The sequence below is a fragment of the Castor canadensis genome, chromosome 9, assembly GCF_047511655.1.
Source record: "Castor canadensis chromosome 9, mCasCan1.hap1v2, whole genome shotgun sequence".
In the NCBI taxonomy this organism is placed as follows: Eukaryota; Metazoa; Chordata; class Mammalia; order Rodentia; family Castoridae; genus Castor; species Castor canadensis.
The window spans coordinates 46974362-47000106 of NC_133394.1; the positions used below are offsets into that span (position 1 = coordinate 46974362).

The following is a 25745-nucleotide window of genomic DNA, read 5'->3' on the forward strand; positions in this document are numbered from 1 at the left end:
TTACAAACTCTTCCAGACACAGAGGATCAGGGTCTTTTGCAACCAGACTTGCAACATGAAACAGCTGTTTTTTCTCTCAAGAAAGAGAAGTAAAATTTCTTCTGGGGAGGCAGTATTCAAGCCCAGCTAATAAGAAAGCTTCCTTGTACTTCCAACATTCAAAGCAAGAGTCCAAGAATCATAATAAACACAAAACACGCAGCTAAGTAGACTCCAGTGAATTCAGACACATCTTCAAGTGGCCAGACCAAATGACAAAAGTTGCTTTCTGTGTCAAATTTGGAATTGGTCAGTTTCATAATCTCATGGTATCTGTTAGTCTTCCAAGCTTCTCTTGACTTGCACACTGACTTTTAGCCAAACTTGACGGAGGGTCTGATGGATCTGATTAGGAAGGCTGCAGACACACCAACCGACCCAAAACCCCAACTAGAGAAGAGAGACTGGAGCAATGAGCTAAGTAGAAAGCCCTAGGGCCTCCTAATGAGGGTCAGAGAAACCTAACTTTGCTCTGCAGCCCCAGGCCCCAAGACAAAGACATCCAAATGTCTCTTAAACATCCATGTCACACATGGAGAGGACAATAAATGTAGGCAGAAAAGAAGATAAGGCAGGGAAAAAATTTCAATCTGGATTTCCAAGGGAGAGCTCCTCAAGAAGATGGAGACTTGGGTAAAAAGCTATTTGTAGAAAGGCCTACTGATTACAGTCCATGCTTGGTCCAGTCAATTCTGTTCTGTGAATTTGGCATCATAATATGTATATGCTCTCCATGCCTCTTCATTTCCAAGTGGAAGGACTGCAGGGAAAGGCATATCATAGTAGCATCACTCTGGATGGGTGGCTTCCTGAACCAGTTATTATATCCATGTGGATAACCATGAGAATGCAGAATCCCTATATTCAGAGATCCGATGATGGAACAGTTCCTGGCCAGCTGCTGAAATCTGGAGCAGACTTGCCAGGCTATGTGCTCAGACCAGCATCTTCTCTTACCACACTTCACAGGAGACAGCCACAGAGCAGGTGGCAGCAGCAGGGCTCACTCAGTCAGTCCTTGCCATTTGTTGTAGAGTATGATACCAATGACAATGGAAAACAAAGAATACACCAGAGAGAAAAAGATGATGAGGAAGAGGGTCAGGCCACTCAAGGGCAGCAGTGGGGCCATCATCTCAGTCAGCTTCATATTGTCCACTGAGGGCAAGAACACATGAAGCTTTTCCTCTTCTGGCATCTTCTCCACCGTTAGTTCAAACAACTTCAGGGAAATGACATTGTGATTATCAGAGAAATCCCCAGTGATGGAGGAGGTGCCAAAGTAGTAGCCCAGGGGAAGACTGGGCACCTCAGTGCAGTCCCTCCACTCATGTTTGCCATGGATATCCATCATTATTGTCAATACCTCTTAACATAGCGATTCACAAGGAAAGTGTCATAATGGAGATTGTGGACAATGGCTGTGCAGCCCCCTAGCTCTGTGGGCCACCCATCTCCTTCACGATCATATCTGAGTGAGCTGCTGTTCACCATGGCTGAGATGTTGGGGAATACCCTCTCTTGCTGCTTCTCCTCATTGGGATAGCAGTCTACAAATACTTCCAGCCCCACAAATGTGTCCATGTTTCCAAACACAGACCCTGGCTACATTCGATCCTTTGTGTACCAAATTGCCAAGCCACCCCCAGGTAGCTTCTTCTTCCCTGTTCATGGGTCTTGAAGTGCACCTGCAACTCCCAGTCTCTCAGGAAACAGGGTACCTGGTTCCACAAGGCATCCTGCTTACTTTGCATATTTGGAGTAAGGCTGATGTACTGTGTCATCTCCATGGCATTGCCCATCAGATTCCACAATGAGGAACTGCCTGTGCCCACACCTCTTCAGATGAGCTCAGACCCCACACAGTTCCTGCACAACAACCTCACCCTAGGCGCCTCAGCCTGATAGGGTTTCCACAGTGAGTGCTCCCATTTCACATACTGGAACTTCTGTCATCTGACTTGCCCCAACTTGCAGTGGCCCCAGCCTAGATCCCAACAAAAGGAGAAGGAGCAAGATCCTGGACCCATCCTGAGCTGATAAACATCACTGCCACCACTGCCACCAGGAGGATCTCAGAGTCCTCATGACTTAACACTTAAAAGCACAATGTTGGAAGATAGTGCTGTATTTCAGTTTAAGATAATGAAAAAGTTTGATGTTATTATGGTTTTTCCTCTTCATTTTTGATAGATGAATTGAAAAGGAGTTAATAAAATCCAGGTATAATTTTATTAAAAAAAATCACAGTTTTTTATATTATGTGAAATCTTTCCCATATAACCAGATAAGTTTTAAACGTTTATTGAATATTCTTGATATTTACCTGGCATGTCTCATCATTTCTGAATTTCAATATAACAAGAAAAACACATAATTTCTTTATCTGTTTTGTTCTCTTATAACAGATTTCCCAAGACTGGGTGATATGTAAAGAAAAGACATTATTTGGTTCGCAGTTCTGGAGGTTGGGTCACTCAAGGGTAGGTACCTGCATCTGGTGAAGGCCTTTGTATAGCACTATCTCACGGTAGAAGGCAGAAGAGTAGGAGTAGGTAGGAGTGGGCAGGAGGGAGCCAAATTCATTTTTATAACAACCTCCCTCTTGTTATACTAACCCACTACCACAATAATGATACTAATCCATTCATAAGGGCAGAGCCCTCATGACAAATCACCCCCCGTTAGGCCTCACCCTCAACACATGGATTATGGATTGATTTTCCAACATAAGGACTCTGGGGACATATTCAAATCATAGCATGGCCTTTTCTGCCACAATGGAAGATGAGAGATTATCTTAGTGAGAACTGACATCTATGTCAAGATGCCTTAGTTTTTGTCTAAAAAACAAAAACTAAACAAACAAGCAATAACAACAACAACAAAAACTTCTCCCCAAATAAGATTAAGCTAGTAAATAACTTTACTATTTGCTTCCAAAAAATTGCTACAAGTCAATTTATCTCAGGCAACTGTTTCTTTCAAGAAATGCATCATTTATCAAACAAAGGTTTACTTATCACGAACCTTTCCTCAATGTATCTACCAATCCTGAAGTTTGTCAAATTTTATCAATTCATCTGTGCTGAAAGACTTTTAAAACATTTGAGCCCAAACCCAAACTCTCTAAATTTCCCACAATACAAAGGAAGATTCTCCTTACTATAGTGAGTTAGAATAAATTTGCTGTCTTCGTTAACAGCATGCCTAAAGGTATGTTTGAGTTCAACATCAGGGATTCGTTAATAAAGCCCTAGATCATAGTTCATTCTGTTTTTTTAGATGCTTCTATGTTTAGCCCTAGTGAAGAACAGGAGACAAAGATCCAAAATAGACACAGCTCTACCTGGTTATCGTAGTGGAACACTAAGATAATAAGGAAAATTCATTCTGTGAATGTTGATAAGGTAGGCCTCCCCTTGAGAGGCAGAGCAGGGTGAACTTGAGATGGGCAGCAAGGCTCTGAGCCTGCTATGGAAATCATATTAGACTTCAGCAACAATCCTATTTAGTATTAACACAGTTTTAAATGAATTCTCCTGCCAGATCCTGTTACCTGCCCATTCTCTGTAGTTCTACCTGTACTTTCAGGTCACAGCTACACACACTTAGTGGTGTTTGGGGAATGAAGGGAGCAAACCATAAAGGAGAATGTAGTCTTCCCCAAATACCCTCTACTGAAACTAAGGCAGACATAACTTCACTACTTCAAGGGGCTTGTCAGTAAGAAGTTTCCAGAGAGCAATGATGAAGTCCCCAGGAGAGCTAGGTTCTTTGGTCCAGGAAGCAAGAAACAGGAAATATGTGCATTTTCTGCTCTTTACAGATCTGTGGATGCCTGGAGGAGACATTGCAGTCACTCCCAAGGCAAAGGTACAGAAAGGTGGTGGATGATCAGGAAGAGGATGTTGAAAGGCTGCTAGGGGATTCTAGAGTACAAATGAAAGCTCATTAATCATCTCTCAGCCATTGGCACTAGGCCATCTGCTATTTTGATCAAACAATTATTTATCCCAACAAGAGTGGACCACGTGAAAAACCTCTAGGCAACACAACTCATTTCTTTTCTTTATTTTAAAGCGAGGTGATAAATTATAGCAGAAAGTCATTCTTATTTGCTTCTACGAATATACATGTACATAAAAATAACCTGGAAGGTGGAACATTATACAGTAGCATGAACATTAACGTAACTTTGTCTCATTAGAAGTAACATTTTTTTTAACTAAGTGTTTCTTAGGGTTTATGTAATCTTCACTATCTAATTATTCATTGAAAGTCTGTTTCTATAGTCATCTAGAAGTTGATCTTCTTAATAGGGTCATTTGTGAGTAATCAAGCCTTGGAAATGCAAGAGACCCCAGGAAAAGCAGAATTTGCTTGTCTTTCAATTGTAAGATTAACCTTATTTTTCAAATGAGTAGCTTGCTTATGACACAATGAGGATTGTGCCATTCGGTGAATAAAGAAATTGATGCTCCTGTCCTTCCTTGGGGATGAATTTTGGTGGCCTTGGGAAAATCATTTTCTCTCTGAACAATCCCTGTTTTTGTAATTCTGTAGATCAGGGATTGCAGTTTCTGCTCACCTCTGCTATGACTATGTGAAAACAGCCACATACAGTGTATAAATGAATATGCATGACTAGGGTCCAATAAAACTTATGGTTACTGAAATTTAAATTTCATATAATTTACATTTGCTGGGAAAAACTATTTTCTTTTGATTTTTTCCAACCATTTAAAAATGTAAAAATCATTCCTAGCTTGTAAGCTGCACAAAAGCAGGCTCAGATCAGTTTTCATCCATGAGCCTTGATTTACTTACCCATGACCTAAGGTCCCTCCTAGGAATAAAATTCTCTTTGTAATTCTTGGTTCTAGAAAGTATAAGGGGCAAACTGATCCCTAGGTGAAGACTTAAAGTGACAATCAAGAAGCTTTTAGGGAAGTTTGTGAATCCTGCATAATAATGCTTGAGAAGAGTCCAACATGAAACTAGTTAAAAGTTAGGAAAGACACAAACAAAAGAGGAAACTCAAAAAGAGTAGACTTGCCTGTGTGGTGACCAGCACTTCTAAGTAAAATATCTCTGACTGAGATTGAAACAAGAGTAAAATTGTAAAAACTTTTAGGAAGAAATAGAGGTGACAATGATTAGGATAGTCCGTTTCTGAGCAGGCACATTGGCCTGTGCAACAGTCATCAACACAGAGAAATGCACAGACACCATTGACTGGGTAACGGGATGAAAAGACATGCCTACTAGTTCACAAGTCCCCAGCAGATAATGTTTTCCCTGTCATTTTCAGTTTTACGATGATGTGAAAGCAATACACATTAAGTAGAAATTCTGCCTCTAATTTTCATCTTCTTTTTTATTTTTTGTGGGACTAGGGTTTGAACTCAGGGCTTCGTGCTTATAAGGCAGGCAGCTCTACCACACCTCCAGTCCATTTTGCTCTGGTTATTTTGGAGACTGGGACTCATGAGCAAACTATTTGCCTGGAATGGCCTCAAATGACAATCCTGCTGATCTCAGCCTCCCAAGTAGCTAAGATTACAGGAGTGACACATCAGCACCCAGCTCTAATTTTCAGCTTTGCTCTTTTCCTAGTCATCTGTGTATGATCTTGTGATGCTGGGCAGTAGTGGTAAACTTTCCTTTCTAGCTGGCTGCATGATCTAAGGTAAACTCTACAGTGTATCATGTTGCCACAGTAAATTACAAGATGAAACACTTTATTATAAAGTACAATTTGTGTCACATGATTTCCTGACTGTTCCGATATAAGTATTCTGAGCATATTGATGGTAAGCTAAGTTATGGTGTTTGGTAGGCAAGGTGAATTAAATGCATTCTCAAATTACGATGGGTTTATCAGGATGTGATCCATTGTGAGGAACATGTTTAGGGACTTGTAAGGAAGGGGGAAAAGGACACACATGATAAAAAGGATTGGAAAGACTGAAAGCATGTTAGGTGAGCTTGCATATGAGCTGCCTATTGTGTTGGACTGTAATCTACTTAGGAAGTAAGTTTCATGGTAGTAAGAAATGTGGCAAGTGCAGGCTGGCATATTGGACAGTCATTTATATGTATGTCAACAGAAGGCAAGAAATACTAACATTATTTAAATGGGTAGCATAGCAGAATTCAAAGCAGACATTAATTTCATTTATTAGTTATAAAGGAGTTAATATCTACCACTCATTGGGTAGAAGGGTTATGTGTTTGAGAGTATGAACTTTTTAAATGTATGGATTTTTAAAATTTAGAATAGTATGTGTCTATGAGTTCTATTATTCATGCAAGAAACATGTCTTTAAGGGTTTCAATTTGACTAACATATAAACAAATATAATTTATTTTTCTATCTAGTAGTAATTTGATATAAACATTCAAAAAAAGATGACTTGGTTTGGCCACATCTGAAAATAAACTATATTACAAAGGGTTGAAATCCCTCCTAATGAATTCAGCAAAGCTGTATTCATTATGACATTGTGTTATGGAGGAATAAAGCATAGATACACTGAAAATATTTTTACAAATATAGTCTATAAATTAAATTAATGAGTACTTGAATGTGCTCTGAAGAAAGTTATTTCAAGTAATAAATAAGTAGGATATAACTAAGTGCTGATTAAATGGAGAAATGTTAGCAATCTTGTGAGAGTCATCAACACTAATGGGACTCCCTCTTTACTTATCCAATATACTAAGATGTGTAGTAAGAATTAATAATGATCTAGTAACAAAATCAATTTTTATAATTTCACAAGAAAAACTGCAGACAATAGGTTTTGTGTTAAAATAGGAATTCTTTTAAAGAACTTAAGATATTCATCAAGAAGTCATAATTATATAATAAGTATAGTTGTAAGTAAATACATCAATTTTCCATATTATGACTCTGCTAACAAGATTTAATTGTAGGACAATTCTGTCTGTATTTTTGTTACACAATGAGTCACCCAGGCTCATCTGGATTTAATACATTCAAGAGAATGTTTGCAAAGGTGCACCTTGCTTTTAGCACATGAGGAGTGAGGCAGCACCTATAAACTTGTTGAAACACTAGTGTTCCTGGAACATCATTACTGTGTTAGAAGCCGTGGTGTATACTGACATCACTAGTTACTTGCCTATGGTTTCTGTTGACTACACCAAGACTTTAATTCCTACTGCTCTGTAACATTAATTACGTGTGGCCAACATATAGAAACTTGTAACTCTCCTCCGTTTTCCCTCTGTTGGCCACCAGGTATTTATTATTCCTGTGATATTTGATTTTTAAAATAGCATTGCAAAGGACAGACTTATAACCTATCTGTCATTAAAGCATCTATCACATGCAAGCACATGTGAAACTGCAGTCTCGTCCTCATTTTACACATGACAAAGTTAGTACATAATTATGTTAATCTCTGTATCACACCATCTTTATAAAACAAGTTTGAATGTGTTATCTCCACTTCTATTTTCTGAAAATATACAAGCCACAATTATTTTTTCCTTAAATGATTTGTAGATTTCAGAATGAAGCCAGATGGATCTAATGTTTTCTTCATGGAAAGCTTTTGGTAGTTGATACAGTTTTTTTCAAGATGTAGAGCTATTCAGATTTTTCTATTCTTTCATTTGTCAGGGAGGTGAAGTTGTGTTTTTTAGAATTCTTTTCTTTTCTACTAAATCATCAAATTTATCACAGTAAAGCTCTTTATAATATTCTCATATTTGTAGCTCTGTAATCAAATCTCCTCTTTCATTGCCATTGTAGGTCACTTGTGTCCTTTACTTTTCATTTCCTGTTTGATCCTTGTAGAAGATTATCCATTTTGTCAATCATTTCAAGAAACTATTTGTGACAATATTGATTTTCTCTGTTGTTGTTTCATTTCCCATTTCTATTTCTATGGCTTCTTCAGACAAAAAATGTATTGTTTGGTTTTATATTTTAACTTTAAAAAATTAGATGGAATTCATATAACATAAAATAAACCATTTTAAAGTGCATATTTTGTGTCATTTACCTAATGACTAAAATGTTGAGCATATTTTCATGTGTGGATTGGTCATTTGTATACTTCGGAAAAATGTTTATTCAGAACTTGTGCCCATTTTTAATTGGATTTTTGTCTTTTTGTTGTTGCATTTTAAGAGTTCTTATTCTGGCTGCTAGGCTTTTACTAGATACGTAGCTAGAAAATATTTCCTTCCATCTTTTTAGTTGTCTTTTTCTTCCTTTTCTTATCTAATTATTCTGACTAGAACATTCAGTACATTTCTTTTTGGAGGTATTGGGGTCTGAATTCAGGGACTCCAACTTCTTTATGCAGGCACCCTACCACTTGAGCCACTCCACCAGCCATTTTTTGGTTGAGTATTTTTGTGATAGGGTCTTGTGAAATATTTGCCTGGGCTGTCTTTGAACCATGATCCTCCTGATCTCTGCCTCCCGAGTAGCTAAGATTACAGGAGTGAGCCACTGCAGCTGGCAATTCAGTACAATTATTAATGGGGGTGGTAAAAACACTTCTTCTAATTGAATTTAGTGGGAAGGCTGCCATTCATTTATAATTAAGAATGACATTAGCTGTGGGATTTAGTTAATTTTTCTTTATCACGTTGAAGAGGTTCCCTTCTATTTTATTTTATTTTTTAAAAATTTTTATTTTATTCATATGTGCATACAATGTTTGGGTCATTTCTCCCCCTCCCTTCTATTTTAGTTTGTCTTGCATTTTTATATAAAACATTATTGAATTTTATGAAATATTCTTTCTGTGTCAATCAAGTTGATCATGTCATTTTTCCTTTCTTTCTATTAATGTGATGTATTACATTGGTTGATTCTTGTACCTTGCACCATCTTTGCATTACTGAGATGAAATCCCACATGATCATGTTGTATAAAACTTTTCAATACACTGTGGGGCTAAGATTACTAGTATATTGTTGGGGATTTTCACATATTCATAAGGGACAGAATCTGTAGTTTTCTTGTGGTGTCTTTGTCAGCTTTTAGTATCATTATAATGCTGGGCTCATAGAATTTGATCAGAAGTGCTCTCTCATACTTTTTGGAAGAGTTCAATTTATCTTGATATATGGATTTCTTTACATTTTTTCTCTTTTGAAGTTTACTGACATTCTTTGATTCACTTTAAAAATCAAATTTGGGAAATTCTTGGTTGTTAATTCTTCTCACATATTCTTTATGTTCCCTTCTCCACTGCTTGTCTTTCTCACTCCCCTTGTACACATTTGTATGCAGATGGTGTCCCATAGGTTTTTTAGTGTGTGTGTGGTTTTCTTTACTGTTGTGAGTGTATGTGTGTGTGTGTGTGTGTGTGTGTATTTGAGAGTGGATAACTTCAGTTGGTCTGTCAGTGTTCACTGATATTTTTCCCTTTGCTTATTCAAAATCTGCTATTAAAACAAGCTAGTTATTTTTAAAGTCTCAGTTATCATATTTTCATCCACAGAAATTCTATTTATGTTTGTAATTTCTGTCTCTTACCTGATACACTCTTGCAGTTGTATCATTCCACGTGTCATTTACCTTTTTGTCCATGGATTTTTCAGCTCTGAGCACATTTAAGACAATTGATGCAAAGTCTTCTCAAGTAATTCTAATTCTGTGCTTCCTCATGGGCAGTTCCTGGTATTTTCTATGAGTAGACCATGCTTCCATTTTTCTTGGTGTGCACTGTGGATTTTTTGTTATTGAAAACTGGACATTTGAATATTAGAAATGTAACAACAAGAAAATAATATTCTTCATTTTCTTCAGGGTTTGTTTTTGTTGTTTTTTAAAGAGCTCAACAAATTTCAACCACATTTATTATTTTTTCATTAACCTATCAGCTATATCAAGTACAGAAAAAGTATGAAAGACACAGCCTGCTAACTGCAGAAGCATAGGCTTCTTTTCTTAAATATATACATATGTGTATGTATATATATATAAATATATACAAAATACAAATACGTATTTTATATATACATATATACACATATATATGAAAAATATATATATGTGCATTTTACATATATTAGTACATATTAATTGTATAAGAGGAGGGGTTTCATTGTGACATTTCTATACATGCACATAATGTACTTTGATCATCTCCACTCCCTCTGTTATTCTTTCTCACCTCCCTTCCCCCAATCCACCCTATTTGTAAACTTTCTTGCAAAAACTTTCAGTGGGTTTCACTACGACCTTTTCATACATGCACACAATGTATTTTGGTCATATTCTCCCTCTCCATATCCTTCTTTTCCCCCTCTCACCTGCTTTTCATTCCCCTTCCCAAAGAATCTACCTTTTATGTTCATATCTTTTTTTCCCCCTTTACATCTAGGTTCTGCAGGTGAAAGAATGTACATGGTACTTGTCTTTTGGAGTCCAGCTTATTTCACTATTATAATGATCCATTTTCCTGCAAATGGCATTGCATTTCTCTTCATAGCGGTGCAATACTCCATAGTGTATATATAACACATTTTCTTCATCCACCTATAACTGTGGTGCCATCCACCTATGTGTGGATTGCAGTTAAACAACTGTTTATGGAGTTTTCTAAACTATTTTTGTAAAGTTTGTATTTTGTCATGTGTAGTCACTGAAGTCTCTGTTTCTTACATTTGTCATCAGCTGGTGTTTTACCATAAATTTCCTTGAATGCCTGGATTTCAATTCTCATTAAAAACAAGCAAAGAGTAGAAGGAAGGAAGGAAGGAAGGAGGGAAAGAAAAAAAAGATATTTTTTAAAAGAATGAAGATAAGAAAACCATGCTGTGGGTACCTACAGATCAGCTTTTTGGTGGCAGGTGAGGTAACAACTCAGCATCTTTCCACACCTCTGAGCATGGCTCTAGATTCCCCCGCTATGGAAGTGTTCCTCAGTGCACCAATCCCCCAGGGAAACTTTTCTCTCTTCTGCCTCCCAGGTCAGTGTGTTTATTAGTTGCCTTGACTGTAATACTTTGCTCCCCACAAACTGATTATTTCCTTAAAATATTCTCTGTAAATGTCTTCTCTGAAGACACGCTTGTACTTTGACTGTTCTCAGTTAGGTGACATAAAGGCAAACACCTTGCATTAGTCTTTTAGGTAGCCCAAGGCACATCAAAACAAGCACTATTTTTTATTTGCTTATTTTTGGTGGTAGTAGGATTTGAACCAAGGACTTCACTCTGGCTAGGCAGGTGCTTTACTAATTGAGCCACACCCCTGTACTTTTTGCTTTTGGTGCATTTTCAGATATGATATTGCTTTTTGTCCCAGGCAACTTGAGGCTATGATCCTCCTACTAATGCCCCTTGCATTGCTTGAATGTTAGATGTGAACCATGGTACCCAGCTTATTTGGTGAAATGGGGTCTTGAGAACTTTTTGCACTGGTTTGCCTTGAACCATGATCTGTCTCCTGAGTAGCTGAGAGTACAGATGTGAGCTACTAGGCCTGTCCCAAAAAAAGCACTATTCTGTAAGAGTAAAGTCTGCACTGATAACTTCTGAGCCAGGGGAAAAAAAGTCCCAAACTGGGAAGGACAGCTGTCAATTTTCAGACTGCTGCTAAGCTAGAGGATTGGGGCAAGGGCAAGTAAAAATGCCACAAAGCTTTCCTATCATTTTAAAGTTTCTTTTTTTGGATTCAGCAATCACCTCATTGCTATAAACCTTTACTGTTTCCCAGAGTGCTGTCAGTTCTGAGTTTATACTTGATTTCTCAGTTTATTGGAAGCCAGGCCTACTCTTACAGTTTATTTTAATTCTGTCTTGAGTTCTCCTGCCATTCTATAACAAAACCTTGGTGGGATAAAATCTAGTCTTGGACACAGTGAGGCAAAATTCATGAAATAGAAAAACTGTATTAATTCTGGATCTCAGAGATATAGTTGTCAGTGTGGAACCAAAAGGAAGTCTAGAAATAGCAGGGAGCTCAACCAGTGATAGGGTGCCTTTGGGACTATTTCTTCTTTGAAGGTTCAAGAGCAGTATCCATTAGGTTTTCCTGAAGGGGTTGTGGAAAGAAAACATTCACAAAGGGGGGATCTTTTGTGAATTTGTCTGTCTTTGGTGGTGACTACAAGTTTATCATGATCACCCTTAAGGGATGTATGGTGTTTTAAGTAACCAGGGATGAGGAAATATGGGCTATAGTTCAAAGGACTATTCAGGAATGAAAGAGAAGTTTTAATTAGGCCAAATGTGCTGAGATCTGACTAGGTTTAGATCTGTTTATGTCATATCTAAAAAATGGATGCTGAAGCAGCAACTCTACCATGGGTTGCTTACAAGTTGTGACAATGGTGAATAGAACTGCTTTCAACATCCATGTACAGGTTTTTGTGTAGACATATTTTTCAACTCTTTTGCAATACCAAGAAATATAACTCCTGGATTATATGTTGAGTTTTGTGTGGAAGTGCTAGACTGACTTCCAAAGTGCTGTGCTAGTTTATGTTCCAACTAGGAATAAATAAAAGTTTCTGTTGTTTCATATCTCCAGCATTTAAAGTTAGTTTTGTGGATTTGCACCATTTTAAGAGGCATGTAGATGTTTTCTTGTTTTGTATGTACTTTTGTCAAATCCACACTGCTGCGATTACTGGAGATACAGTAATTCTTGAAGCTGGATAAAGTTAATCCTACAAATTTCTTTTTCTATTTCAATATTTTGTTGGCTAGGCTGGGTCTTTTGCCTCTCCAGATGAAGTTCAGAGTTAATATGTTGACATTCACAAAAAACTAGCTACAATTTTTATTGGGATTGCATTGAATCCTTAGATGAAATTGGGAAAGAGGTTATATCTTACAATATTGACTCTCCTTACCCATAAAGTAGACAGGGTTTGAACAGCAATGTTGTTGGGTAGGTTTTTCCATACAAAGGAGCAAGGCTCCTGGCATTTTATGTAGAATGTTAGCTTTGGGTTATTTGTTTGTTGTGGGCTGAATACTTTGAGTATTGGAAGAAGATATAGTTGAAAAAGAGAAAAAAATTACAGAGCAGTTATTAGTTGGTGGCAAGAAAAGCTTCTTGAATTATGGTGATCAAAGCACATTGTACACATATGAGAATGTCACAATGAGATCCATTGTTTTGTACAATTAGTATATGTCAACAAAAAATAACCTAATAATCTTTGTTCTCCCCTACTTTTGGTAGCATAAACAAGTGCATTATTAGGTACTGTTTTCACATGTGGAATGTACATGAATGGGGATAGAAAATGAAACAAAATACACCAGCTTCTATTATGAAGAACTTGGTGCTGACAATTTGTTGTAATCAGAGTATTTTTGCTTATTTTTGCTTTTGAGTATTCTGAAATGTGGAAACATTTTATGTTATGAAAACCTATCTCTCATTGTAGTGACAGTTGTGATCATATTGGATCATCAAATTTTTATTTTGATGACGCAAATGTTACAGTGTGGACATGTCTTGAGTTACTTTGAAAAGTCACAAGAACTTCTTGTTCTGTCAGGTAACAGAATCTTTACCTCTCCTCTCTCATGTGCCCATAATACTTGAGGCATGACGGCCCTTATCATGTCATAATTATATGTATTTGTCTGTGTTTTTTACAGTGAACACACTAAGGACAAGGGTTGTGTTTTATTCTCTTTTGCCTTCCCCACCTGTAATCTCCCTTCCACTCCCCATCTTACCTAATGTCAAAAAGGATTTTAAATACATGTTTGTGGAATGTCATTGCCTAGCTCTATAGCTTCCTTAGCCTATTGTGTTACTTATGTCATTCACTGCATTTATCCTGCCCTTGTTGGCAAAGCTGCTTGCTTAATCACCACCTATTTCTAGTCTTTGTCAAGCTGCCAGAGTAGGGTGAGAGATTTGCTTATCCTCTGGCTTCTATTGTATTCTGTGTATTTCACTTCTTAGATTGCAGTCTTCATTGACAAGCCCATCTTGTCTTTCTCCACCAATAAACACAATCTGTCCCTTCAAAAAAAAAAAAAAGTGTAGTCATAGCATGACAGAGGGAGGAGGCAGAGGAAACACATGGGGGACAAGAGAACACTTACAGAGGAATTCAACACAGGTACTGAGAGGTGTTTCCTCACCATTTATTAGTCAGCATAATTTCTAGCTAATATAATTGGGGCTAAGTAGTAGGTAAACAGCATTTGCTCCCAGGGTCCTTTTATCCACCATTCAGCTTTCTCTGTCTCCCCTAAAAGTCAGGTCATCATTCTTTATTTTTCCTTAAGTGTATAGCAAAAAGTTAAGGATGTTGAAAATTTCAATTTCTTAATTAATGTAACCAACATAATGTAAAGCAATAGGTATTTCTCTCTCTCTCTCTCTCTCTCTCTCTCTCTCTCTCTCTCTCTCTCTCTCTCTGTCTCTCTCCCGTTCTCTCTTTTTTTTTTTTGGTGGGGAGAGGAGGTTGTCATAGTGGCAAGGATTAAAAGAATGACAATACCACACCTGGAGGACATTATATTAGGTTAAATAAGGCACAGAAAGACAAATTTTGCATGATCTCACTCACATGTAGAACCTAAAAAAGTTGAACTCATAGAAACATACAGTAGAATGATAGCTGAGGTGAGGGGAGTTGAGCAGATGTTGCTTAAAAGACACCAAATTTCAATTAGATAGGCAGAATAAGTTTAAGAGATCAATTGAAAATATGATGACTATAGGTAGTAATGTATTGAACTCTTAAAAGTATGCTAAAACTAGATTTTATGCATTCTTATCGCCAAAATGACAGACATGTGAATTAGTTTATCTATTAATTCATTAATTTCACAGAGTCATTCCAAAGTGTATACATGTTTCAAACATTTTGTATATACTAACTATATACAAGTGTTTTGGTCAATTAAAACTTGAACAACAACAACAAAAAGAATGATAGTATCTAAATCCTAGAATTGATGATGAGGTATAAAGAAATGGATATATAGATAGATAGATAGATAGATAGATAGGTAGATATGTATATATCTATATATATTTAAGTATTTTAAAAAATACTCCTGGAGAGAATAATGTTGCAGTCTTTTGAAAAAGAAGTTTGGCACTATATATCTGAAAGTTTTTAATTATATACAGCCCTAGGAATCTACTCTAAGGGAATACTTATATAAATTCTAAGATATTAATCTCAGCTTTATGTACAATAATGGAAATTTAGAAGCAAAGCATATTAACCTAATAAATTATCACATGCTTATAATTCCATGTAGGTATTAATGTAGTAATGAAAAAACTATTTTAATATGAGAAGCAAAATTCTCATGATAAATTATTAAATGTAAATTCAAGTTAAAATGGTTTGTTCATGATAATCCTTTGTCATGTCTCTTTATGGGAAAGTAGACAGGATAACCAGAATGTAATAGTAGTATTCTCTGGAAAGTGGGAACATCAGTGATTTATTTTATTTTTGCACTATTTATGTTTCCTAAATGTTCTGCAATCAGAGTATATTATTATGTAATCAAAAGTTTTCAAGTATTACATTGCATAATTATGTAGCTTGTGCTTCATTTTCTTTCAAATCCCTAATTTATATCTTTTCTAATCACAAGCAAGTTCACAAAATTGAGAGAGCAGAATTTGTCTGAAGAATGAGATTCCAAGGCAGATCAATAGTGAATAAAGGTAGAAATGTATGTGAAGGCATGTAAATAAATAGATTGACAAGGTAGAGTGGAAAAATGGATTGATAACTGGAAAATTGTAATTCAAATAATGTGGGTTCAGTAGGAGAGCCAGAGAGGAACACCTGTGAGCACTGAGTTCAGCATTGTCATGACTTTTGCACATATTTTCTTCCATGTCTGGCTTTGTGGAGGGCAAGGGATAGAGCATATTAAGGTCTCCCTAGATAGGGTCTTTTTTTCAGGATTCATTAATAGTATAGGAGGGGCTGTGTGAAAATTCCATATATGCATATGGTGTGTTTTGAGCAAGGTCACCCACTTATTATAGTCTCTTCACTCTCTTATCTTTTCCCTTCTTTTAAAAAATAATATTTGGCGTGTTTCTTTATGCTATCTCTATACATATATAAGTAACAAACTTTGATCCTCTTCACCCCAGTACCCAGTCCCTATCTCCTCATCTTCCCTCAGTGTCCATTTTACACTGCAGTCTAGATAGTGTCTTATTTATACTTAGCTGTGTTCATGCCCAGCTGGATAGAGTATGGTGAATCACACCATTACACAATACACCACTCTGGGGTGACAGCAGCAATGATGCAGTTAGGACAATGCAGGTATTTCTTCTGATAATGTAGAAACTTGCAATCCAAATCTCTCTCTGCCAAAGTGAAACCGACAATGATATTTCTTATTAAGGATTATGGTTTTGATTTAAACACCCCCTTGAAGACACTGGCTCTCTTCTTACTAAATAATCATGGAACAGATGTTTAATGATTATCAACTCGAACATACACAGAATGATTTTTCTGCCTACAATCATAGGTGGTAGTCCATTGTGACATCCAATTACAGATCAGAAGAAAAAAATCAACCAAAAATATTGACATATAGTAATTTTTTTTTGTGGTACTGGGATTCAAACTCAGGGCATACACCTTGATCCACTCCATGAGCCCTTTTTTGTGATGAGTTTTTTGAAATAGGGTCTCACCAAGTAATTGTCCACAATGGCTTTGAATCATAATCCTCCTGATCCCTGCCTCCTGAGTAGCTAGAATTACAGGCATGAAACATCAGCACCTAGATGACCTATAGCAATATTTACAGAACAAAATAAACAGAATATTGTAAAATACTGTTGAAGGACATCAAGACCCCAACCAACCCAATCCAGAAACCAAAATAGATATTTAGAAACTGCTTGGTAGATGTTTAAAAAACAGATGAGATTCAAACGCAGTATGTTTGGTCAGAGAAAATGATAGAGGAGCTAAATATTAAAGTAAATCCACATTGGATATAATAAGCAGTAGAATTAACACTTCAGAGATTAGAAAAACAAATTTTAAAATCCTACAATGCATGAAAAAAGCACAAAGTGCAAAACACAAAAGTTAGCGGAAAAAAATGGTAGCTATGGAGAAAGAAAAGAGAGAGATGATTCAAGAATTCTAGGTGTTTTTGAAGTATTAAGTCAGAATACTTGAAACAAACTATAATCAAGTACATAGTTAAAGAAACTTGAGCTATGCCTCCAGTTCAAAGAAAAGTCAACTTTTCTAAAAAAAAAAAAAAAAGTAAAAAACTGTGAAATTGATTTAACAAGAGTTTACACATTAATACAGAGACTCAGTTTTTGATCAAGTATTTGCTTGATAAAATATAGAAATAAGTAAGGAGCATTTGGACTCAATGGATATCCAGGTCAGTTGTAGTCTAACTTGAACATTAAAAGTCAGAAGAATTTTTATACATTTTTGAAGATGTTACATTCCTGAGACCTGCCTGTTCTGTTTACTACTATAGTCTTCACAACTGGAACAGGGTCTAGCACAACGTCCTCATCAATAATATTTAAATGAGTGAATAAACTGAGAAGGATTAGTTAGTTGCCCATCCTGTGTGAAAGCAAAAGACATTGTTAACAGTTTAATTTACAACCATACTTCCTTCTTGGACAACAAATGGAATCTCTTAATATTGTATTTCAGCTGATAAAGAAATATATCTTCCTTTATTGTTTTGAGCATTGAGAATTCAGTGTCAAGCAGACCAGCAGGTGAGCTGGTGGCAAGAGGGATTGTGTATAATCACCACTATAGACAGCTACACTGGACAGTCTGGGAGTCAGCCAGAGGATGCTTCCCAAAGATGCTTCTGGATGAAACTTGAAAGGGAATAATCAATCTTATCAGGACTTTCTTTCCCTCCTGATAGGATGAAACTGTAATAGCCACACACATGCAAATTCCTCTTGAGTTGACCCTCTTTAAAAAGTCCATTCTATTTCTGCACAAGTGCTCCATTCACCCACATTTTCAACATATAACAATGGAAAGATAGCAAAAAAGTTTTTCTTGGCTCTAAAAGGTTCGGGGTGAATTATTTGATTTTTCCATGTTTTTAATTTAATTTCATCAGGTATTTATATTGAATAATTATTTGTTTTCAGAAAAGAAACAAAATTATGAGTCATAATTTCTTGATGTTGGCTCCTAGGGACTAAACATCTCTGAAATGTGTCAATGAAAACAGGAATCTAGTTTTTAATTCTCTTGAGCGCTCCAACTGAGAGACCAGTAAAATACTGAGGGGACAAAACCTCTTCTCTTTTGTACACATCATGTTTGATTGTGAGAGCTTTTGGTTATGCAATCGCTGAATAATTTTTCCTTAAGTTGACTGTTAAGATCTTGATTTTAATGTTCTGGCCAAATCAGCAGCTCAAATTTGATCTTGATCCTGCATCTGAGTTCCTGGTTCCATGCTTCTTTGTATCCAAGTCTAAAAAAGTCCTTGGTGACTTTTACCCAGCAAGGCATTTTCTTGTCTTTCTGAATTCAGCAGGCTTGCCTGGGAGTGGATAAATGAAACATGCAGATGTAGATGAGACTGCCTATCACAATCACATGCTATTCTATCATGAATAAGAGTTAAATCTTTGACCCTGCTTTTTTACAGTCAACTTGCTTTTATTGTAGATGACTAGCAACACAGAGAAGTCAAATGATCAATTAACTCATAACAGGTGTCACCAAGTTATTTGTTGTACAATCAGTCCTCTGTGATCTGTCAGTGAAGAGGGAACAAAAGAGGTCACCTTCTAATATACTGTTATAATGAAAACTATTGACTTTGGGGCACTGTAAATAAGATTGTACCAACAGCCTTTTTTTTCATAAAACACAACTTTTCAAATATTATAAGAATTATAAAATAAAACAAACATTTTTCAATAGAAGAAAGTAAAATCTCTTGCCCTTTCATTTTGGATTTTTTACCCTTGCTTTGCAGTCAAAGTCCTTTTGACTTTACGTAATAATAGAAGGATGGGAGGACTTTAGGGTATTCTTGTAATTTATTGGTTAACTGCAGGGGACAAGGAAGTGATTCATAAACCTAGCAGAAATAACTAGCCACATAGAATTTACACTTAGGCTACTGATTTAGGCTGCCTTAGAGAAGCTAAGAGAATACAACCAACTTCTCATAAGGATGGTTGGACTCTATGGGGGAAAATGTTGCTAATGGAGAATTTTGCACCAAGTGGAGTACATTCTGAATCTACCTACCACTGTACTCCACTATTGGCTTTCATGAGACTGTTTCAAGCTGTCAAGGAAATAGCATTTAGGACCTCAACTTGGACACCAGACTGTTAAAATCACTTCAAAATTATCAAGATGCCACTGAGAGATCAGAGTGAGTAGAAATGAACCCCTCAATGAGACTCAATTAATAAAAGTTAGTGTCTGTCCTAATATCCTATTTAAGATCCTTAATAATTGGATATGATCATGGCATAATTGAATGATTCTATTTTCTCTGCTCCTTTTTGGGTTATACATATGTTAGAGCTCCTTACTATTCTGGATACTTTGTCCTAGTGTAGAAATTAGGAAACATGCTCTCTGTTTCTGTTGGTAATGTGGTTCATCAGTTTTTCTATCTATCTATCTATCTATCTATCTATCTATCTATCTATCTATCTATCTGAATGCATATTATGCATTATATGCTGTTCTCAGGTATACGATAAGTCAGTAACGAAAAAAGACAAAATTGTATGCTATTGCAGATTTTCTGAACTTTCAATCATAAGGCTTGCAAATAATGTCAACTTTTCCAATCTTTTTATTTAAAATGATGGTATTTTCAGGCTGCAGATATGACTCAAGTGGTAGAGCACCTGCCTTGCAAGCACAAAGCTCTGAGTTCAAACCTAAGTACTTCAGAGAAAGATATTTTCCTTTTGCATAGTTAGAATTTCAGGTACAAGGTTGAACATTTCATTGTTAACAGAAAATTGTTTCTATTTTCTCTGCTCCCTTTGGGACTCTATACATATGTTAGAACTTACTATGTCATCTATTTATCTGACCTTCTCTTCTGTATTTCAGAATTTTTTACTGTTTCCTCCTTCATTTCCTTCCTTCCTTCCTTTCTTTTGTTAATCTTTTTTTTTTTTTTTTGTAATAGTACTGGTTTGAATTTAGGGCCTCAAGCTTGCTAGATAAGCCTCTAACACTTGAGACACACCCCTAATCCACCCTGACTCATTTTCAATGTTTTGTTCTAATCTACATTAGAAATTAATTTTTTTCTTTTTTATTATACTGTTGTACTCGAGTACATTGTGACATTTACAGAAATTCTTACAATACATCATAGTTGAATTCACCCCCTCCATCATTCTCCTTTATTCCCCTCCTATTCCAGGAATAGTTTCAACATGTCTCTTTTTCCATTTTCATGCATGAGTAAATAGTATCTCAACTACATTCACCCTCCTATATCCTTTCCTTATATCCTCTCCCTTCCTACTGGTTCCAGCCCTCAGCCAAGACCTGTTTCACCTTCCTGTTCTCCATTTATGAAAAAAGGTAATTTTGTTTGTTTAAGATAGCTCTACAGGGAGTTTCCTTGTGATATTTACATGAATATATGTATTATAACTCAAATTGTTTCATGCCCTCTGCTTTTCTCCTTTATAGTTTAGTCCCCTTCTTATGGTGATTTCAACAGGTTTAAAACTCTATATTCATTCTTGTATAGAAAGTACATCAACCATACTCATCTTCTTAACTTCCTTCCTTTACCCTCTATCTCTCATATATAACCTCCCCTTTGAGTCTCCTGTTTTTCTTAATATTGCTTATATTTATATTGGGCCTGTGTTCCACACATATGAGAGAAAACATGCAACCTTTGGCTTATTTCACTCGTGTCTAATCTTCTAACCCATACATTGAATTCTTAATTTTGGTTATTACATTTTTCACTTTTAGAATTTTTGTCTAGTTCTTTCTTTTGTAATTTCAGTTATTTGCCAAATTGTCCAACCTCTTATTTTAATCCTACTATTTTACACATAGTTATTCAAAAATATTTATTTGGGCTTAAAGAGTGGCTCAGGTGGAAGAGTGCCTGCCTAGTAAGTGCAAGGCTCTTAGTTCAAACACTAGTACCACCAAAAAAAGAAAAGTATTCCCTTGCCAACTCAGCTATGTGGATTCCCTGTAGATTTTCCCCTCTATTGTCTGCTGTATCTCTTTTGCTTGGCACACTATAACCTTTTGTGGGTTATTTTATATTTTAAGCCAGATACTTTATATGAAAACTCTAGAAATCTTATGAGATTTAGGATGGTATTTTTCATTCAGAAAATTTTTTGAAGCTAGAATTAACATTAGACAATCTTAATGATCAGAAGCTGGATTTAGTGAAAAAGGTCTGTTTGTGTTTATTCTTATTCCTCTTTGGGTACTTCCCCAAACCTATGTCAGCACCATTCTCCCTCTGGCAGGCTCTGAGTATCAACATTATCCCTTGGTCCACTGATGAGGTTTGCTTTGTTTATCTTTTTATCTTCTCAGTTTCCTCTTTAAGAATCTGTATGTACCCAGGGAGTAGGTAACTTCTTGCACTCCCAGGCTCACCTCTCACCATTTCCTTCCCCCCCACATCTTATTCCCATAATTTCTCACTGCGCAGTTTTGAGGCTTTTTGGGGGAGGATGGGAATATTTGGGTTTGAATGGTTTGGTCTCAGGGCATTGCACCTACTATGACCACCTGAGCCATATCCGTAACCCTTTGGACTCTAGGTATTTTTCAAATAAGATCACTCATTTTTGCCCCTACTGGTCTGGATCACAGTCCCTATGGCTTGGATGACAGGTGTGTGCCACCTTGCTTTGCTTTTTTATTAATTAAGATGGAGTCTCCTGGCCGGTTTCTAACTGTGATCACTGTATACCTGTGATTACAGATGGAAGCCACTGTGCCCAGCATTCACTAGCTTTTAATTCCCCCTCCCCCAATACATTGAAACATGTTTGTTGGGTTAGTCTGTTTTTCTACTTATTCTCTATACAAAGGTGGAGCATAATTATCTAATCTGCCTCTGCTGAAAACTCTTCCCTTTATTTTTTTAAAAATTTCTTCCTTTTATTTGTAACTTCTTTTCTAGTCTTGTGTGGTGTATGGATTCTGTGTTTCTACGGATCTTTCAGGTGAGGCTGATGTAATTCCTCAGACCACACATTGAGTAGCAAGACACACCATTCTGCTAAAACAATTTTTCTTCTTTGCCTATAGAGCCTAACAAAGCGTATTTGCCTTCTGTGACTCCTATCTTCTCTCTTTCCTATCCTCATAACTTCCCTCCTTCCAGCTGTCAAACAATTTACTTGTAGCCTTATTCTTACTGGTTGCCTTTATTCCTCATTTTAACCCATCATTTGAACTCATTGCTTACTCATAGGAAACTTCTGATTTCCTCTTACTCATAGAACTCTGTCAGTCTGCTTTCTCTCTTGCTACCTTCTATTCCTCTTCACAATTACCATCAGCTGTTATTACTGCAGACTTCAGTCATGCTTTCTGGTTTTCAGTCTTTCAGCTTCTTCCACTTCCTTTGTTATTTAATGTTGTACAATAAATGAAGATTAGCATGAAAATCACAAAATAGGAAGAGCAGCCAGGTTTCTGATACAGAAATCAAATGGAAAAAATTCTGGATAGTTTTTCCCAAAGTGAAGTTTAGAAACTATTGTGCCATACCCAAAGAGGTTCATAGGAATAACAAAATGGTTGGAATAGATGTATTTAGAACTGTTGTGAATAGAAACAGACCAAGAGAATTGAGATGGAGAATACAAGAAGAGGAGTACTAAGTATTTATGCTTCATGAGTCACTTTGAGGGGCCTGTGGCAAGAGAAATCAGTTATATAATTGTTGTCTCTAGAATAAGTATAAATTCTTAGACTTCATTCTGTCTTCTTCTTCCCTACAAAGTACAGTGTTTAAAAAATGGTAAACTTCATATAATAATAAATGAGAAAGAAGAAAATTTTGTCAGAAAAAAACCACAATTGCATGTGGTCTCCTAGGAAGTGTTCTTTCTTATCTTGCAATATTAACTTCTTTATTTAGCCTTACAAATAATGCTAAGCTTACTCTCCTGGAGGAAAGCAAGATTGGATTTTTATTGCTTAATAATAAAATTTCTCATCATTTTATTTTGCATAAATTTTAGACTGAGTCAATGCCGACCACTTAGGTGTTTGTTAAATTTGGTGCTGGTATGCAGGGCTTTGTTCATTCCAAGGCTTCTAACATTTGGATTGTGGACTCTAGAACACAACAGTGTCTGAACTCAAACTCCTCATGGATACTCAGCAGTAGTGTGTATCAAAGAACACAAAATCTGCATTGGTAAAATTTCAGCCCACTCATTTAAAAACAGCAGATGGCACTCTTAATGAGACAGATGTGGGGAGGCTGGCAGGGTAAGTAGTAAAGGAGCTACTAAAAAACTTTTAACATTTACTCCTGTCCATGTCTGTGTAATCTGTTTTTACTGAAATTGTGGATCTTAATATCATATCACCTTCTAACAAGCTACATACTTGTTGCAAAGTTAGTTGTTAATTTACAACCTAACTAATAAAAAACAGTTTTACATTGTTTCGATTGTATTTTTGGAATTCATATTACTAATATTTGCACAACTAAGAATAGTTGAATAATAGTCTTAAGTATTTTAATGGTCTTCTATTAAGGTTAAAAAATAATGGTACTAAGGAGAGATGGTAAGGAGAGCAATTTAGGAGATAGCCAGGCAAGCTTTTATTTAAATTCTCAGTCACCGGGAATTTCTGACTTTCACCTTGCATTAATTTGCATTTTATTCTGAATGACATGATTTTTCTATGAATGAGATTTCTTATCTTTTACATAGCTTTCAAATATAGATTGTGATGTCTTCTTCTGATTTAAAAGTATTAAATGTAGTTATTGGTCCACTGTAGTTGTAGCCCAAGGTAACTGGTGACTTATTCACTAATTAGAGGGAAAATGAAGATATAGCTACATCTTGATAAGGCAAAATGTGTGTACATATATGTATAAATCTATTTATACATTCACACATGTAGGTGTGAGTATATATAGATGGTCCCAGACTTATAGTAATCTGACTTCTGATTTTTCACTTTTACTAAGGATGGTGAATGTGATTCACGGTCAGTAGAAACCATACTTCAAATTTTGAAGTTTGATTTTTCTCTAATCTAATGATACAGTACTGTACTCTTGTAGGATGCCAGGCAATGGCAGTCAGGCACGATTCCCAATCAGCCACATGATAGTGAGGGTAACAAATCAACCCGGTGCATGGCGTCACTAGTGTTCTTGAGATACAGGTATTCAATAAATATAGTAGGCAGGCAGCCAAGACTGTATCATAAAATAGATTTTGTGTCAGATGATTTTGTCCAATTGTAGCTAATGTAAATGTTCTGAACACATTTAATGTAGGCTCGCCTAAGCTATGACGGTCAGTAGATTGGTGCATAAAATGCATTTTAAACAGGATATTGCTAACTTATTTTGGGTTCTTTTTTTGTGATACTGGGGTTTGAACTCAGTGCCTCATGCTTGCTAGGCAGGTGCTATACCACTTGAGCAACTCTCCCAGTCCATTTTGTTGGGTTCTTTAGGACCTAACCTACTGTAAGTAGAGAATCATCTGTGTGTGTACAGATACATGTTACAGATGTACATACATGTAATAGTAAACACATTATAGAACAATAAAATATAAAATCTTTCTAACTATATAAAATAACAATCAGAAAGTGATCTTTATATCTTTTTTTGTTGTTGTTGGCAATGGGGATTGAACTTAGGACCACATGCTTGTTAGGTAAGTTCTGTACCAGTTGAGCTATGCCCCAGTTCTTGTGTTTTTTTGTGCTTGTTTGTTTGTTAATTTGTTTCTTTGTTTTTGCCCAGACTAGCTTCGAATTCATGATCCTCTTACCTCTACCTCCTGAGGAACTTGAATTACAGGCTTGCCCCACCACACTGGACTTAATAGACAATTTTAAAATAAAATAAAAAATAAAAAAAACCTTACTGTTGGTCTGTCTGGTAACTTTATCAACCCAAGCAACTGTTTCTTTCATTATATACAAAGGGGTTGAAAAGAGGATGTGTTTGGTGTATCACTTCCTCCATGGAGGAAAATCAAGTCAAATGAGCATCCTGGTAGTGGTGGTACCCCAAAACTTAGTGAAGTAGGAAACCCATCTACTCTGTGGCAGGGTTAGAAGCACCATGGAAAGTACTGATCATTCACAAAGAATATGTTTTTTATTGTAGAGAAATCCCAGGAAATTTTATGTTGCTAACTCTTGAAAAAAAGAAAGTGAGTTGGTGAGGCTATGAGTCCATGTCTTCCTCTTCTTTGTGCTTCTTCCCTTTTCTTCTTCTCAGAGGATGAATAAAAACTGAGTAGCAAGGCAAAAGGAACACTTGGAGTGGTTGGTTTGGGCTAACTCAAGGAAGAGACCTTGGTCAGCACAAAGACTAGCTGATTTCCTGACATCTCTTAAAAGCTCTCAAGCACATTCCCCAGGACTATAGCTGCTAATTTGGCCAGTTAGTTCAATTTCCAAGTTTGTTTTGCTATTTTTGTTATATCCTTTTTCCTTTTCTAATTCTTCTTCTGAATCCTCTTCTCTTCT

At 36.3% G+C, this 25745-nt stretch overlaps 1 pseudogene; it reads right to left on the bottom strand.

Moving 5' to 3' along the window:
- Window positions 1–1042: 1042 nt before the first annotated feature.
- Window positions 1043–1650, bottom strand: LOC109677278 (VIP36-like protein pseudogene; annotated as a pseudogene).
- Between the last annotated feature and the right edge of the window lie 24095 nt (window positions 1651–25745).